The sequence below is a fragment of the Tupaia chinensis genome, unplaced genomic scaffold (assembly GCF_000334495.1).
Source record: "Tupaia chinensis unplaced genomic scaffold, TupChi_1.0 Scaffold000658_1, whole genome shotgun sequence".
Taxonomy (NCBI): Eukaryota; Metazoa; Chordata; class Mammalia; order Scandentia; family Tupaiidae; genus Tupaia; species Tupaia belangeri.
In genome coordinates, this window is record NW_006160179.1 from 1,280,518 (window position 1) to 1,299,524 (window position 19,007).

General features: G+C 33.5%; 1 long non-coding RNA gene across 1 annotated transcript in view; it reads left to right on the forward strand.

The window, feature by feature from the left end:
* Window positions 1–19,007, forward strand: part of LOC114009886 (uncharacterized) — a 53,528-nt gene that overhangs the window by 22,966 nt on the left and 11,555 nt on the right. Inside the window, exon 2 of the long non-coding RNA XR_003551275.1 lies at window positions 9,751–9,843. This is a non-coding gene — a long non-coding RNA (uncharacterized LOC114009886). The remainder of the gene's footprint in view (window positions 1–9,750; window positions 9,844–19,007) is intronic.

The window sequence follows — 19,007 nt, forward strand, 5'->3', positions numbered from 1 at the left end:
TTTTTTTTTTTTCCCCAAAGCTTCTTTTTTTTTTTTTTTTTTTTTTTTTTTTTTTTTTTTTTTTTTTGTGCTAGGGGCAAGTGTGCTCACCAGAGACAGAGAGAGAGAGAGAAAGCATCTTTCAGCAGGGCATAGTAAGACGGCAATCCCTCTTCTTCCATTTCTTCATCCTGTTGGATTTTTGGGCTTGGAATGTCTTTCAAGCTTGTATTAGAAAATGTATATGAACCATGACTAGCTACATGGAATCCAGCTTCCTTAACCAGCATGCACTGCTGCTGGCTCAATGTTAGCATTTTGATCAGTTTAGGCTCAGAATGTTCTTTAATGTTGTTTGTTTATTACCTTTTCTCATGATCAGAGTGGAAACACCATAAAATTAATATATTCTTCTTCATGCATAAATCAGGGCATTACATAGTGTCAGCGTGTATTGTTTGTGATACTGACTTTGACCATTTGATTAAAATGGTATCTACCAGAATTCTCCACTGTGGGTTTGCTATCTTTCTCTCTAGAATATAGTCTATAGGTCTCACTTTGGTATTCTACTGGTGATTCTTATCTCTCACTATTTCTACATTTTTAATTCTCATAGGAAGAGCTGTCTCATTTTCTTCCCCCCATCTCCTTGATATTGCCCATGGATGATTATATTATTCTTTCAGTTGTCATTCAATATTATCATGGTTGATTTTCTTCCTAAAAGTATTTCAGTGTTGCCCACAAGGCTAGCTCTGTATGCCCTTTTCACATTCTGGCTTTTTCTCTTTCTGCTCTAGCATTGGACTCTGAATTCTATGAGATACTCTGACTCTATCATCTGCTGAATAATAAAGTCTGGGCACTGGGTCTAATTTTTGCTACTGGGGTGTCACTGATGAATTTTGAACTATAGAAAGAGAAAATATTCTTTTGTGATTTTCTATATCATTGAGCAGAGAATGGGTTTTGGATTAAGGAAGCAATTTACATAGTAGTTTATTAATTTAATCACATTGAATTTAGTTCAGTTTTTAGTCATTTATTTTTACATTTCCATCACTTTGAAATTTTAATCAGAAACTGCAGTTTTCGCAGTGCTTATTATCTTTGTGCAAAATGAGCACAATGACATAAGATTAATATTCAAGAAAACAATCTTTGTTGCAGATCATTATTGATGATTATGTTTTGAAGCAAGATCAAATTAGGCATGAAAAATACTAATGTAAGAGAAGGGTAGAGTTAAGTAAAAAAAAAATATAAAAAATTATCCCAAATGACTGTGACATAAAGTGGCTCTTGAAGAACTCAGTGTTGGGTAGTCTTCTTTCACTATCAGTCCTAAAGGCTGCTGTGAACAGCTTCCGGTGTGTTTGTAGTACTGATCTGTGCTACATTGTTATTTTGTTATTTTACTCTTTTATGTCAAAACTGCTGATGGCGAGGCTAAAGATTTCATGTACTAAAATATGTCTTGACTTGAGGAAAAGGATTTAACACACAAGTAAAAATTACCACGGAGATAACACAGTCTTCAATTGTATTATTTACCTTCATCAGAAATTTAAATACTTCATTAAAATTCAAATACTGTTAATTTGACATACACAGAAACACAGGCACACAAAGGGGATTTCAAAAAATTCACGGGAAATGGAATTAAAGTACAAGTTTATTTTGATGCAAAAATACTTGAAATCCATTCATAGCTTTTTCATAAAATGCACTTTGCATGAACTTTTTGAAGAGCCTTCACATAGCTGAATTCTTTAAATACATATGTTGTACTTCTATATATTCGTAGAGGAACTTGACTTTGTATGTATTGCTTTAAGTTAACTGCTCAAATCTTGTGTGGAATTTGACTATATAAGATAAATGAAAGGCATTATTTTCATAGAAAGTTTGAATTTTGACCTGAATGAGATCCTAAAAAGGTCTCTTATGAGGGAAGTGAATGGACTTTGGCACTTAATCCTCACAGTAACTTAGCTTGGCACCTCAGAGAAATGAAATTGTTCCAAGTTTCTTATTTGTCCCAGTTAAAGGTGTTCCCACTTCAGTGCGTGCTGCTAATTTTCGTGCACTTGTGGTTGGATGGATATGTCAGGCTAACACTACCCATATCTTACGTTAGTTTATTAAAGATTCGGCAGTGATTGTTTCAAAAGGCTTAGTTTTATTAGACAAATATGTCAGTGTTTCAGCTTCTCCTCAAAAGGCATCAGAGTGTTCTCCTGCCACATTATCTGTAAGATGAAGTATAGCTTGTTTTCCACACAGGAAAATGCGGAGGGTGAAAGGAAGTGCAATTACTAATGACTCCAGGACGAATGAAAATAAGTACCCTTCGAATGCATGGGGTTCAATGAGCATATGCATTTCCTTTCCTGATATTAAATAGCTTAAACATTTTGGGGAGGATGTTAGTGTTTCAATAAGAAAATGCTATGATTTGTTCCAGGAATCAAAAGGTTTGCATTTAACAGCAGATTTTTTTTTTGTTTGTTTTTAATTTGAGGGAAGTTTTACTTACTAGTATCCTTTCTATCTTATTTTATTCTATCAATTATCAGAAACCACACACTGCTCAAGGCACCTACCTACCTATTTGTCATAAACTTGTCAAATGCAAGTATTTTGTTATTTAGTTACATTTTTTTACATAAGAAAGCTGAATCTCAGAAGAATTAAGTTTTCCTTTACTTTTTTTTTTTTATAGAATTAAGTTTTTCTTTACTTTTTTTTTTTTTTTAATTTTTGCCCGAAGGTGCATGCACTCACTAGAGAGAAACAGAAGGAGGGAAAAAGAAAAAGCATCTCCCGTGGGGGGACTGTCACAGAACAATTCCTTCTCCTCCATATATTTTCCTTTTGAGATCCTGGGCACACATGTACACATGCCCAGCATGTTTTTCAAGACACCAGTCTGAGACTTGAACCACATGTTCAGCCACGTGTGATTCAGTCATCTCAACCACAAAACCACAGGCTGGCCGAAAGAACTGAAGTTTAGTTTCTAAATTAATCTGATAAAGCAGATGTACAGGCTCCGTATAACTTCAAATTGTTATTCACAAATCCCGTAGAAAAAATACTATTACTACAAGTATATTTTAGTTTTTTTCCTTTGATCATAGATTCCTGGAATTGAAACTTGATTCAGTTACCTATGTGTCTTTGGAAAAGTCACAATGTCTTTGCCCTGAGTTATCTCATTCTGTGAACCATGTGAACCAACACAAATAGTAACACACAACTGAAATGAGAACTGTCAGAACCTTTATCCAAGTTTGGGCAAGAAGGAGGATATAACTCTGATATAAACCCATATCTGCTTGGCTCTAAAGCCACTTTTTGTTTGCTGTGTTAATTTTCCTCATTTGGCAAATTTTGCTCTGTAGATGAAAAATAAGATCTTTATTGAATCAAAGTATAAATGACATAGATGGCATTTGTTTAAAACAAGATGTCCCCAATTTGACTGCTATGTATTTATTTAGATTGGTTTGTAAATTATACCATGTCTTTTTTACAAAATAATGCAACCAATTTGGATTTGTATCTCTAACTAAAACCATGGAACAACAGCAAAACAACAACAGCAACAACAAAGTATCTGTGTGTGTGGAAGAACATACATGACAAAATGTTGAATGTAAAGACAATTGAGAATATATCAAAATTTTAAGTCTAAACTTTAAAATTGTACATGTTTTGATGTGTAAAATTAATTTCATTTACACCTTCAGCCACTGCTGTTATTTTACAGATGAGTTAAATAGAAGAATAATATTTACTAAGTACCTTATACAAGGCCACATGGCAAATTTGGCCAAATCCTGAATGACCACTCATTTTTCTGACTTTAAGAAATAGTTCTTTTTACTTATTTCTAGCACATTTCATACACATTGTTATAATTTAGAGAAATAAGTCACAGAAATATTAATATATGCAAAAATCTAAATAATAATAAACTACACATAACAGCCATACTATTAATTTGATGCAGATAAATTAATGTTCCAACTCCAATAAGCAATAAATAATTAATATGTAGTAATGCTTTTCATCTCAGAAAAAAGACATACTTAATGATATCATGATGCTTTGTATGTCATGCATGTATTTCATGAGTGCAAGTTATTTAATAAACAGAACTTCATGAAAGTTTAACACAGTTTTTTCCTAAGCTGCAAGGTGAAATTGCTGTATAATTGCATGTACTGAAAAAAATTCTATTAAGGAAAGTTTGATCTCATTCATGAGAATTTAGTGAGCTATATTCTCTGGAATTTTTTTAAATACAGAGGTCCTGAATTAAGGGATGTTTTCTACAATTTACTGTCTGTGTTACCTTAGGAAAACCTATCTGAACTCTGGCTCAGTCATTCATCTCTTGCATGGGAATGATATAGCACAGAGGAAATCTATTATGAGACTGAAAAAGCAAGTTCATGTAAAGCACTGACAAAACACCCCCTATTTTTTTCTAATTTTATTTCTTTTAATTTTGATATAGCATATATATTTACAAGTTTTTCAATTGGAATTGATTAAATACGTTTTTAAAATTTGGTTAGACTGTACACAAACTGTTAACTTTATTGTTGAGCTTTAATACTTCCTCTGCTTGCTGAAATGCTGCCATTTCCTGGCATTGTGACTGTCTCACGATGAGAAAAAATAGCGTGTTCTCCAGTGTATTATGACACTTGTGCAATCAATTGTTGGAAGATGTGGTCTTCATGTCACAGTGAGGTGCTTAAGTCAGCTCTGCCTTTAGCAATATCTACTGCACCATATTTCAGGAACCGATGTAGGCTTTTACAGTGGAAAACAGTTTTGTCATGTCAGATAGCAATGTTAACTCTTGGTTACATTAATTAACCTATGTGTGCTAGGAAAGTGATGTGTTTTTATAAGCAATTAACAATAATTTCTTAATGTAGTGGTAAAAGCTATGACATTAATGTATGTTTTACAGTTACCATTTCTCTACTTTTCCTGATTGTAAAATGTGGTTTAGTTTAGTAATCGACCTGGATCTTATAGTGCAACTAGAAAGCAATAAATAGCAGCATCTCTGATGTACTTTAAAATGTTTTCTCCTGAATTTCCTAATATTTACTCTTTAAATGGTTACTCCAACATATTGACTTATATTTTTAAGACCCTAGTCTACCTATGAACTTGGTGTAAGCTATGAAATTTCTGTTAGTAATTGAATTCAACTCAATTTTTAGGAAGCATATCCATTGCTCATATGAGATAAACTCAGAGACCTGTGAAAATTCATGCAAGATATAAAGAATGTAGAAGCGTAATTCCCTCTGCGAAAGAAGATTCAAACAAAGTCTTTGCACACCATACGTGAACTGGATGGGAAAATAAATATAAAACTCATTATTAAAATAAAGACCATATTAAGTAAAGAAAGTGCAAAAATAAATGTCAAATGTGTTTTAAAAAGAACAGTAGAGGGACCAGAAAGGAGCGTAGTGATTAGGCACTGGACAGACACCAACATGACAGATTGTGATTTCAGTCCTAGATCCGAAAGCTTGAAACTCAGACCAGGTGTTTTTGCATGCATGCCCAAAATCTTGAGAGGAGAAAAAAGGAAACGAGATTGTAGCATGGCCACCACCCACCCCCTTGGGCATGATTTCTCACTTTCTTTCTCTCTAGTAATGATGCACATCCTATAGCAAAAATCTCTCTCTGTAAAATAAATAAATAAATAAATAAAGTTGATACGTTTTCATGACAAAATTTGAAGTATTATGGACATTCATATATATCAAAATGGTTTCAAGTCTATAGTAATTTGAAATCTAGCATATTTTATGTGGTGGTTTTGATTTATCCATGCACTGAAGAAGTATTAATAGTATACTGACCTTCCAGTGAAATGATCAATTATTCCTTCTGGACTCAGGGCCGATGGTGCTTTTTCCATTAGATTTAACAGTAAATAAGAAATAGAGAAATGCGGAAGAGAACCAATGTGGTTGTTCTTCAAGTGACTGTCTACTAGTAGAATATGTTTAGTAAAACTAAGCACTACTCAGTTTAAATATTTAATTTTTAAAAATTATGCTGCTAGTGTGTGAATTTTGAAAAAACTTGTACTTTAAATGTGTATGTCGAAAATTATTGTGTAACTAAACTAAGACATCATGGAAGTGTTTTATGTTATAGACATATAAATGGATTTTTTTTCATATTCAAAATATCAAGACATTTCCTGATTAGAACATTCATTTACTCGATGCCACTTAACATCCAATATTATGTTATTACTAAGATCTGTGTATTCCATAGGTATTGCCTAATCAATGGATGTTTTTACTACTGTTGAAAACAATAGATTGAAAGATATTTAAAGTAGAGTATAATTTCTCCTAAAACATCTAGATTAATATTGGATTGTCAGGAAAGTCATGACACATTTTGCATAGAAAAACAGAAAAATATTTAATGACTTCCCTAATGATCTAATATCTCTGTGAAAATTAATCTTTCTATTGTATTTACAAGACAACTTTCAAAACTTTCTTAGCATTCCTGATTTGCTATTATCTTTGCCTCTGAGTGTGTTAATTCATCATTCTTTTTCTGTCAGCTGTCTGCACTGTTAGTTGAAGATTTTCAAAATGCCTGAAGGATGCACTGTCAGCTGCAGATACTTGAGTCAACATGGTAATATCAGTTGATTTTATCCTAGACAATACTCATACACACACTTGCACAGGGTACTCCTGGTGGAGGCACTTGGCACATCTCAAAATATAACCTTTGTTATTTCATTAAGTGCCTGAAGAGACACTGAATTTCTCAATATTCTTGCCCCTTAATTTTTTTTTTTAATTCTAAAACTTTTGGAAACAGGTATTTTCTAAGAGTCACAATGAAAAACTTAATTTTCACAACACTTAGATTTAAAAAATGATCTCCAATTTCATTATGGTATAAAAAGAAGAATGGTTGGTAAATGGAATGAGGCAAAGATTATTATGCCTAAAGAAATTAAAAATCAGGGCCAGCATGTGGCGTGGTGGTGATGACACTAGACATTCCCACATGGCTGACCACGGTTCAAGTCCCAGACATGGTGGCTTGCTTTTTAATTTTCCCTGTGTTTGTGTGTGTGTGTGTGTGTGTGTATGTGTGTGTCTCACTGGTCAAATTAAAATAAGTAAATGAATAAATAAAATTGAATAAGTAATTCTTAAAAAAAGAAAAAAAAGGAACTCAAGATCCAAAGTCAAGCTTAACTCTATTGATACCTGCCCTCCCATACTCCCAAATGATTTGGTCAGTTAAGTGGAATCTTTTATAGTCTTTTAAAAAATGTATTTATTTTTACATTTTTCCACAAAAATTTACTTTACGTATCAAAAAAATTTTGCTCAGACTCCATAGTTCTTGACACTTAATAAATTTCAGAATTTCAAAATACTAAATTTTAAAGAAATGGTCAAAATTCTATAAAACAGTAAATCAACAGTCAGTATGAAACATGTATGATAATTATAATCTGGTTTGATTCTATACTTCTACAGATAAAAGGTCTATACTCACTAAAGTACATAAAATTCATTGATCAGACCCATGCTTGTCTTGATTTTCTACATTTAAAGGTTTAAATTTTCTATCTAATGTATTTGAGAACTTGGTAGACTCAGTATTCAAAAAATTATGCAGAAGAGGGTCTGAGGAAGGACAGTTGGGGGAGAGACAGGGAGGCAAAGCAGTGATGGCGCAAAGAGGTGTGGTATTATCTGTTGACGATATTTCAGAGTTTTATCAACAGTACTAGGGAGAAATGTTCACCTGTTTAAATATCCATTTTGTAAATAATAACATGATTGAATGTATGGAAGAAAATGAAATGAAAAAAAATAAAAGAAAAACATTATGGAGAACATATCTCTCTGATGGATGCACAATTATCAGAATGACTTGGATCTGAGTATATTGAGAGATAAAAGGTTATCTTTAAAGTACCAGGAAAGGGACCGATCAGAAGGTGGATCCAAGGTTTACAGATTTCAGGTAGCCACACTAATATCCAGACCTGTAGCAGGATGTGCCCTTGGTAAGCACAAGAGAAAAGCAAACAGGAATCATTCCAAAGAACATAGAGAACCAGAAGCTGGTGATAAAGCAAAAGTAACATTGTACAACAGTGAATCAAGTGACCATGTAAATACCAAAATCATGAGAAACACTTGAAGCAGAGGTCCCCAACACTGAGTCCATGGACTCATACCTGTCTATGGTCTATTAGGAACCAGACAGCACAGTAGGAGTTGAGCAGACTGTGAGCAAGTGAAGTTTCATCTATATTTATAGTCACTTCCCATTACTTGCATTACCCCCTCGAGAGTCACCTCTTGTCGGATTAGCAGTGGCATTAAATCCTCATAGGAGTCCCTAGATAGGACTGTTTTATTGCTGGAAAACCAGATCAGGGCTCCCACTGATTCTGCATTATGGTTAGTGGTATGATTATTTCATTATATATTCTAATGTAATAATAATATAAATAAAATGTCCAATAAATGTCATGCTCTTGAATAATACTGAAACCACATTCCCCTTTTTATTTGGAGGTTTTTGCTACAGGGCGCCTGCAGTTGCCAGACAGACAGAGAGACAGAGAGATAGAAAGCATGAAATCACCCCCCAGGAGGTATGGCCACTCCACAATCCCTCCTCCTCCATTCTCTTCTAGGGATCTTGGGCACGCACACACACACACACCCAGCGTGCATTTAAGCCACCGGGTCCAGGACGCAAACTGCAGTCGACTACATGGGAGTCCAGTGACATAACCATTACGCTAACTGCTGGTCCCAAAATCACATCCCCTTTAACCCTCTAGTCTGTGGAAAGATTGTCTTCCATGAAAACAGTCCCCGGTGCCAAAAAGGTTGGTGACCATTGACCTGAAGGACCAGATTCAATCTTCCACTCCTTGTGAGACTAGAGATGAAGACGACCCAGAAGGGAATACAATATGTGAATTTCTCAGTTTTTAAAATTATCATACATTATTGTTATTCTTTATTAATACTGGCTTACATGTTTATTTTTGGAGGTTGAATTTACCTTTTCTTTTGAAAAATTCTGATGTATTATATGGTACCCTTTGTACAGTCCTCAACACAAAATTTTCCAGAGGAATGTAACATGTTTTTAAATTATTATAAGTAATTTATTATTTTATCAACCTTGTTATGTGCTTTAATATATGTATAGAAATTTTATATAAATTTGCTTTCATTTAAGTTCATAAATGTATAGCTTCACAAATGTATCAGCTTTAATTGTGAATTATATATTTAGATATAATCGGATAAACATAATTTTCTTTTAAGGCAAAATTTTGTTTCATAATTTTGGTAAATATCCTATCTCATAACATTCATGTGATCCTATGTTAATGGCATAAATAGCTAATTTTTAAATTATTTTCCTTTTTAGTAATTATTTTTATTTAACTTTATCTATCCATTTATTTTAATTTGACCAGAGAGAGAGAGAGAGAGAGAGAGAAAGCCACCCGTTCCAGGACTTGAACTGTGGTCGGCCATGTAGGACTCCAGCACTCTTAACCACCAGAGCACCTGCTGGCCCCAATTTTCTAAATACATTATATTCAAGCTCATATCTAAAAAGTTTTAAAAAATTTTAATTCAAGAAAGTATATCACTAGTTCTTTTTTTTTTTTTTTTTCCTTCCTCTTTGCAGAAACTTCTGTGCTTTTTCTCTCAAGGTCATATATCCCTGTATCAGATAGCAACACAGCTTCAGCAATAACAGCAGATGCCATCTTAGATTAATGTAAGTGAATGTATTTTTGCAATTTGTATAGTTTCTCTCCTTTGCACCCATTCTGACAGGGAACAATGTTGGGTTCAATGCTGGATGCCCTAGAGGTGCCCTAGAGTTATTTTAACGGATTCAATTTGCTTTGCTTTTCATGTAAGCACAGTTTTTCTTCTTAGATAGTTCTTTTTTTTTTTGAGATAAGTTTTTTTTTTTTTTAGATATAGGAAAAATTATTTCTTATATAAAATATTTTTAATTTAATTTTCATATAAATCTTCATTATAGAATCATAGAATTTTAAAACTAGAAACTATAAAGATCATCTATTCCATTGTTTCTCAAGACTAATAAAGCAAGAAATCTCTGATTCCTTTCTTTCTATTGCTTTTCTTCATGAATATAGTGATTCTTGCTGCTTTTCCCCTTTTGCTATCCCATATTTAGGTCAACAGAGATTTACATTTTGTTAGTTTCAACTAGTTTACATTTTTATAATATATTGCTAATTAGGAAACACTGAAATTGCCTAACTCTTTATTTAAAGAATATAGAAGTAAAATTATAAAACGGTTTATCTCATTGCCAAAGAACACATACCTATCTGTTTTCAGAGGCAGACCCCCTCGAATGCCCTGATAGTTTCAAAATGTTAGACAGTTTCCTTCTTGAATTCTAATTCAACTTTCTCCCCTGTAATTCATTCTCTTCCCTCTTCATACGTTTCTAAAAACCAGTGGCTTATCTCTTTTTAAAAATTTTTATGTTAATTAATTTTATACATTCAGTCAGGATACATCACTTAGCTTATAAAGTGAATTTACCCTACATGAATACACTTCACGACAGGACGTGGAACCCACCTAAATATTCATAGCCAAATAAGTGGATAGGCTTATCTCTTTTTGCTCGCTATTTTTATATTATGATCATTTCCTTTCTTCTTAATTTCGGTGTATTTCCAATATTCATGTACAGAGTGCCAATGTCAGTATAAAAGCTAAATCAGATTATGTCACACTATGGCTTGAGGTGGTCCTAATTCCAAGTTCTATCCTAGTGTTAATCCTAAGTAATTTGACTACTATCCACCAGACAGTTGTGTCCAGTAGGAAAAATTCAAATCTCTTTTTTCATCTGCAGCACTCTGAATTAAAAGCTTCTGTCTGGCAATTATACACATATAATTTTATTCTATTGTATAATGATCTCATACGGAAAATGTGCATAATAATTATACCTGCTTCAAAGAATATTTAAAGGGGTTGAGTTTTTTTATATAAAATATTTGGAATATTGCCTGACATGTATTGTTTTTACTTTTTCTTTTCTGCTTATTATCATCCTGCAACACTGTCCTTTCATTTATGTGAACGTTGCTTTTTTATCTTCCTGTATTTGTCATCTTCCATTTCAAAAAATTCATGATAGTTCATGTGTATACACATGTTGTGTGTGTTTGTGTGTGTGCAAGAGAGAGATAGAGAAAAATACCCTCCACAGAGTCTCATGCCATGACAACCCTCTCAGAATCTTGTGTACTCATGTGCCCAAACTATTTTTAGGTTGACCATGACTGTCCATGTGACTTTTAGAACTGCAGCCCATTATGCTACAACTTTGTCACATTCCTGATTTATTATTTTTCAGTTTTTATTATAATCCCTAAAGATGAACCTGATTTCTTTTTTTTTTTTTTTTTGGAGAGGTTTTTCACTCCAGGGCATGTGCGCTCACCAGACAGACAGAGAAATACATAGAGACAGAAAGTGAGAAATCACCCCCCAGGGGGGATGGTCACGCCACAATCCCTTCTCCTCCATTCTCTTCTCGGGATCTTGGGCACGTACGCACACGCGCCCGGCATGAGTTTTAAGCCACTGGGTCCGGGATGTGAACCGCAGTCGACTACGTGGGAGTCCAGTGACATAGCCATTATGCTAACTGCTGGTTCCCAAGATGAACCTGATTTCTAAACACACACCATTTTATCTATTTGTTTGCAGTCATGTCAATCTTTTTCTTTTTTATGAATCCAATTTTAGACTTGAGATATCTCGTCCATTTATTTGTAAGACTTTCTGAGAATGTTGAGACTGTTTATGATAATTTACTACTCATCAGAGTCGCTTAAGAATAGCTACTCATAATAGGAATTGAATAGGAATGAAGTAGTAGACTCAAATCTATTGCGGACAAAAATATTTCTTATTCTTCTCATCATTATCATTTTAGATTTTTGCTATAGGATATGTGGCATCTCCAGAGAGAGACAAGGAAAAATAAAGATAATTTTTTTAATCTTTGTTTTTGTTTCTTTCCTTTTCAATATTTTGCCTCAACACACTTCAATTCATCAGATGCTACCCTGTTTATTTCTGAAAAAATGTGTATAGAGGTGAATTATTGTGGGACTATGAAATAATTAAGAATCCAAATGATACAATTTTATTCCATTAGAAGAATATTTGTGTTTGTACCACTTCATGAACAGTTCTTATTTAATATCCAAGTTTCTAGCTTATTTGTTTGCATTGAAGTAAAGAAGTATATTGAGACCAACCATGTTTGGACCCTGCAATTGAGTCTAAACTGAGGACTTTAGACTATTATATTTACACACACACAATCGTACTTACATACACACATATAAGCAAATAATGGTGACCTAACACTGCTACCTAAAAACATATCAGTGATATGTACATTCCATGAGTTCAGTAAACATATTGATTGAATAATAGTGTGACTAAAAGTTACCTAAATAGCAAAATAGATCCAGCTCATGTTGATATTTTAATATTTTAAAGAAATATATTTTTCTTATTTAATCATTGTCTAAAATTTAAAATATAATTGTTAATGTTTTCTAAATTGTGACTATGCAAATTTTAATTTTAGAGTACTGTGCACTTCATAATATAAACTATGCATTTTAAATTTACAAGTGCAGTTTTATATTTATATACAACTATGAGTTTATTTGTGTGTTAAAATATTAAATATAAGAGCAAAATGACAATTATATTCCTTTATTAATGTATTATTTAAGAAATTGTAATTTTATCCACACACTGGAGACCTTGATATTCTTCTCTGATATGTTAATTCTTCAGTTTGTTTAGTTTATTCCCATATCCTGCAAAGCACTCACACAGGTAAGTTAGTGATTATTACATACTATTAAATATAACAGTATTTTTAATTATTGCTCATTATGTTCTGGATTTGGTACGTTCACATTTTCTGATTTCACTCTTGCCTGCCATTGTTTGTTAAACATACGGTGTTTGTAATTTTCTATTCTACAAGCATAATTTTGCTCTTCTGTGTATAAATTTTGTAAAAGTAATTTAATCTCTGAATGTAGGCAATAATGATGAAGTTTTAAAGATTTATCAGAAGCATCTTTTTGAAAGTATGAGTGATTCTTTAGTTTAGACTTAAATTATAGAATGCAAAGACATTGATTCAATCACAACTATGCACATCATTAAAGAATTCTAATCGCATCTGTAGATGAAGCATTATACCATTGTATACCAGTTTGCATCATATTTATTATGATTATGATTATTGATATTGTTATTACTATTTAAATAGTCTCATCCATCTTAGATTGTCTTTTTCTTTAAATTGGTAATGAAAGTAAATTATGATATATTGAAATAAACATGACTTTTCTCTTTTAATTCCATAGTTTCTTAAAGAACACACTCCACTCTTTGATATAAAAATTGCTCTCATGCTATTTCAAGAGTTGCTTAATTAAATTTTAACTGGTTATTCTCATTCTTTATTCTAAGCCTTTTTTCATTTTAAAATTTATTACCTTTTAAAATAATATTATTTCATTTTATCAGTAATTATTATTATTATCCTTTTTAAATTGCTATAGAGCATGTGCATTTACCAGTGAAAGGTGTGGGGAATAGAGAGACAGAGAGAGAGAGAGAGCCACCAAGTATGGGATTTGAACCATAGTCATCATGCGGGAGTCCAGCATTTTAATGAGGATTCCAATCTGGTGGTCCCGATTTATTATTATTTTTTAATTTGCTGCAGGGCGTTCGGGCTCCATGGAAAGAGAAGGAAAGTAAGAAAGTACCCTTCCCCAACCCAAAGAGAATACAGTCCCTTCTCCCTTATCCTCTCAAAATTTGGGGCATGCATGCACACAAGCCAGATGTGCTTTTCAAGACATGGATCTAGGACTTGAGTCATGCAGTCAGCCATGTATGATCAAGCTGAATAAAACATCATGCTACTTGGCTGGCTCTCTAACCCTACCTTTTTAGCACCAGTTTTACCAAAAATACCCAACTCAAAAAGAACTGAATTCATCTGAAAAGTGTAAGTAATTGTTAAGCAAAATGCTACACCAGGACACATGCAAACAAACGTAATTTTTCACTGCCTAAAAAATATTTTTCTTGACTTCTCTTTTTTTCATTTATTCATTCATTTTCCATTTGTTTACTTGCTGTTCATTTGTTTCTGAGCCTTACGCTATTATTTATTAGAATAGGACTCTTTAAGATGTTAAATATAACATGTCCTCTTAAAACAGACGAGACCTGGAGATAGGACGGTATATGAAGCTCTTATACACAGCATATGAAAACATACAACCATGAATCTGTCCATGGTCTAAAATAAAAGCAGAATTGCATATTAGAGAGATCCCTGACTTGGATTTTAGAGTTCAAAATTTAGATTTGGAGTTTGTGCTAGGTAGTTAGCTTTTTGCTCATGGAATTTCAATTCTTCAGTGAAGAAAGAGAAAAAATCTTTTTCATATTTTCCATTTTCCACTGTACAACACAGATGATAGAGATAATATGTTCAACTAAGTTATTATGTGGGGAAACTCAATATAACTGCTGTTAAGCCCCTATTAGATGACCGTCACATAGTAGTCAATATTATAGCTCTATTTTTTTACCTCTATTATTTCTATCAATGAATGGCACTAAGGATTAATTTACATAATAATGATGATTATGATAAAGACAGTCTTGAAGATGAAATGGTGATGGTGATTAAAACTTCATCATTTCTAGGTTCATATTTATTTTTATTTATTTATTTATTTATTTTTAAGGTTTTTGTCTTAGAGTATGTGTGCTTGCTGGAGAGAAACAAAGACAGAGATACTAAGAAGGAAAGTGAGAAATCATCCCCAGGAAGGATGGCCATGCCACAATCCCTTCTCCATTCTCCTGCTTGGATCTTGGGCACACACACATGTGTCCAGTGAAATTCTTAATCCATGAATTCCAGGACTCGAACTGGGTTCAGCCACGTGGTAGTCCAGTGATATAACTGCTACACCCTATGCTGACCCTTCTATATTCTTATTTTTAATTGCATCCTTATGTATTTTGGTAACCTTGTATGTGTCTATGTCTACTGTTCTTAAATAACTTGCAAACTCTCTGAGGACAATCACTGGTTCCTTTTTATTTGTATCATCCACTGAACAAATAACTGAAAAAAAATAAGTCATTTAAGAGGTCCGCAGTTGGCGTAATGGCTATGTCGCTGGATTCCCATGTAGTCGACCATGGTTCAAGTCCCAGACCTGGAGGCCTAAACTCACACCAGGTGCATGTGCATGTGCACCCAAGATCTCAAGAGGAGAATGAAGGAGAGGGGATTGGGGCACGGCCATTCCAACTGGGGGTGTGTGTGTGATAAATTGCTTTCTGTCTCTCTGTCTCTGTCTTTCTGGTGAGCACACATGCCCTATACCAAAAATCTCTCCAAAAACAAACAAAAAAAGTCATTTAAAGGGCAGATTTAAATCCAAGCAAAATGCTGAAAGTTATTTTCTTTATCCCTTGAGGAAATTCCATTGAGTTATATTTTTATGCTTTGTTTTTCACCTGAATCAAATGCTTTAAAATAACACTAAAGCCTTGCATGAGTTTCTCTATCTGTAAAAGGAAAGGCACATCATGTTTATTTATATAAATATTTGAAATTTGAAAAGCTTCAGAAGATTTTCCTTCAGAAAACTTTTTTTAAAATAAACATCATTTCTCATTCTATTAATTTAATCTATTTTTATTTGATGGTTTAAATATTATTGACTGTGAATCTAAATTATGTGCATAAAGTCTGTGTTCCCAATGTTAATTGTTGCTATAGACAAATATCTTTTTTGAATAGTGGCCATTATATCTTACATAAAATTACTTTCTCAGTGTGTGTCATGTGTACAAAAGCAAATGGAAAGGTCAGCTTCCCTTGTAAAGAACTATGATGTGTCTGAGATTTTCTTCAGTTCACTTAAAGCTAACAAATTTGCCTAATAGTTACATAAATACTGGCAGAAGACACAAGACTCCTGGGTCTTTATTCCTTATAGAAATGATTATAATTGGGGCCAGCAAGTGGAATGGTGGTTAAAGGTGCTGGACTTTCACATGACCTACATGGTTCAAGTCTCGGACCTGGTGGTTTGCTTTCTCACTTCCTCTCTCTCTCTGCCTCTCTCTCCTTTCTCTCTGTCTCTCTGCCTCTCTCTCCTGTCTCTCTGCCTCTCTGCTCCTTTCTTTAGAATAACAATAGCTTGATCATAAGATCAAAATGGTAACATGACATTTGGTTTAAGCTGGCACATCTCATGCCTAAATTTTTTTTTTTTTTTAATTTTGGTCAGCATAAACTCTCCTCTATTGTTACTTAAGAGGAATCAACCTATATTTTTACTGTTTCAAGGGATACATACAGGGATCTAGTTAGGACTTATTTGCTGCCATGCTTGTGTTTGTTTGATTTTTGTTTTGTTTGATTTTGTTTTCTATTATCTCTAGTTCAAGTTATAAATTTCTGATATAAGATTTTTAACTTATAGAACTAGGGAGCAGTTTCTGATTTTCCCTGGGAATTACCTTGACCCATATGGTTTGGCTTTTCCGTAGACTCGCTAGGAAGATGTAGCAGAGGTATAGGAGTTACTACTAGAAAGACAAATAAAGTGAGCAGAAATACAGACTGGCTAAAGGGATTGAAAATCCATCTGCTGCCTACAAGAAACTCATCTCATGGATAAAGACATACATGGACTGAAAGTGCAGGGATGGAAAAAGGTATTCCATGCAAATGGAAACCAAAGAAAAGAGTGAGAGTCACTATACTGATTTCGGACAAAATAGGCTTTAAGACAAAAATGGTGAGAAGAGACAAAGAAGGGCATTATAGAGTAGTCAAAAAGACTAATTTACCAAGAAGATATGACACTGATAAATATCTATGTAACCAACTCAGGAGCACTCAAATATGTAAAAGAAAGACTGCTAGATATGAAAGGACAGATAGACTGTGTAACAGTAGTTGTTGGCATTCTTAACACCCCATTATCTGCTTTAGACAGGTCAATGAGACAAAAAGTAAACAAAGAGACCTAAATGATACTATAAATGAGATGGACTTAGACATCTATAGAACTTTCCACCCCAAAAACACAAAGTACACATTTTTCTCAGCCCCACATGGTACTTTCTCTAAGTATCACATGATAGGGCACAAAACCAGCCTTTACAGATTCAAAGGAATAGAAATTATATCCAGCATCTTCTCTGACCATGATGGAATTAAACTTGATATTAATCTCAGGAAAAACTCTTTAAAATACACAAAATACACAAATACATGGAAACTTGATCATCTACTTCTGAATGACTTCACCAAAGAGATTAAGACTGAAATCAAAAGATTCATGGAAACAAATGACAAGGAGTACACGAGTTTCCATAATTTATGAGACACTGCAAAAACATTCATAAGAGGGAAATTCAAAGCAATTAGTGCGCACAAGGAAAAGATGGAAAGGTGTCGAAAGGGCAACCTAACATCATGCTTCAGGAAACTGGAAAAATAACAACAGAAAAAATGCCAGGAGAAAAGAAATAATAAAGATTTGAGCAGAAATAAGTGAAATAGAAAATAAGCAACGTATTCAAAAAATAAGTGAGAGCAAAAGCTGGTTCTTTGAAAAGATAAACAATATTGACCCACCATTAGCTAGACTAAGACGAAGAGAGAAAGGAACCAGATATATCAAATTTGCAATGAATCAGGCAACATTATAACAGACGTAATAGAAATGCAAAACAACATTAGAGGATACTGTAAGTGACTATATGCCAACAAAGAAGAAAATCTGGTTGAGATGGACAATTTCCTGGACATGTATAATCTACCAAGATTGACACAGGAGGACATAGGAAGCCTGAATAGACATATAACAAGCAATGAGATTGTATCAGTAATAAATAACCCCCCAACACAGAAAAGTCCAGGTCACATGGCTTTACTGCTGAATTTCACAAAACTTTTAAAGAAGAGGTTTCCTGTTCTACTCACACTGTTCCTAGACACTCAAAAGGAAGTAACCCTTCCAAATTAATTCTATGAAGCCTCCATTACACTCATTCCCAAAATGGATAAGGATACAACAAAAAAAGGAAAACTACAGACCTGTATCTCTGATGATTGTAGTTGTGAAAATTCTCAACAAAATACTTGCTAACTGTATTCAGTAGCATATAAAAAAGGTTATTCATCACGATCAGGTAGGCTTTATTTCTGGGATGCAAGAGTGGTTCAACATAAACAAAATCAAAAATGTAATGGATCCTATTAACAGAAAGAAAGATAAAAATCACATTATCATTTCAATTGATGCAGAAAAGGCATTTGACAAAATATGACCTTCCTTTATGATTAAGACTCTCAGGAAAATCGGCATAGAAGGATTGTTTCTCAGCATAATAAAAGCCATCTATGAAAAACCTATAGCTAACATTGTACTGAATGGCGAAAAGCTGAAAGCTTTTCTACTAAAAACTGATACAAGGCAAGGCTGCACACTTTCTATGCTCCTATTCATTATGCTATTGGAAGTGCCAGCCAATGTGATCAGAAAAGGGAAGTAAATAAAAAGCATTCCAATAGGGATAAAAGAGCTGAAATAATATCTGTTTGAAGATGACATGATTGTATACACAGAAGACCCAATAGTATCCACGAGAGAACCTCTCAAAGTAATAAATGCAAACAGTAAAGTGGCAGGATACAAAATTAACTTATGAAAATCTATAGCATTGACGGAACCAGCAGTTAGTGTAATGGCTATGTCGCTGGACTCCCACATAGTCGATCGTGGTTTG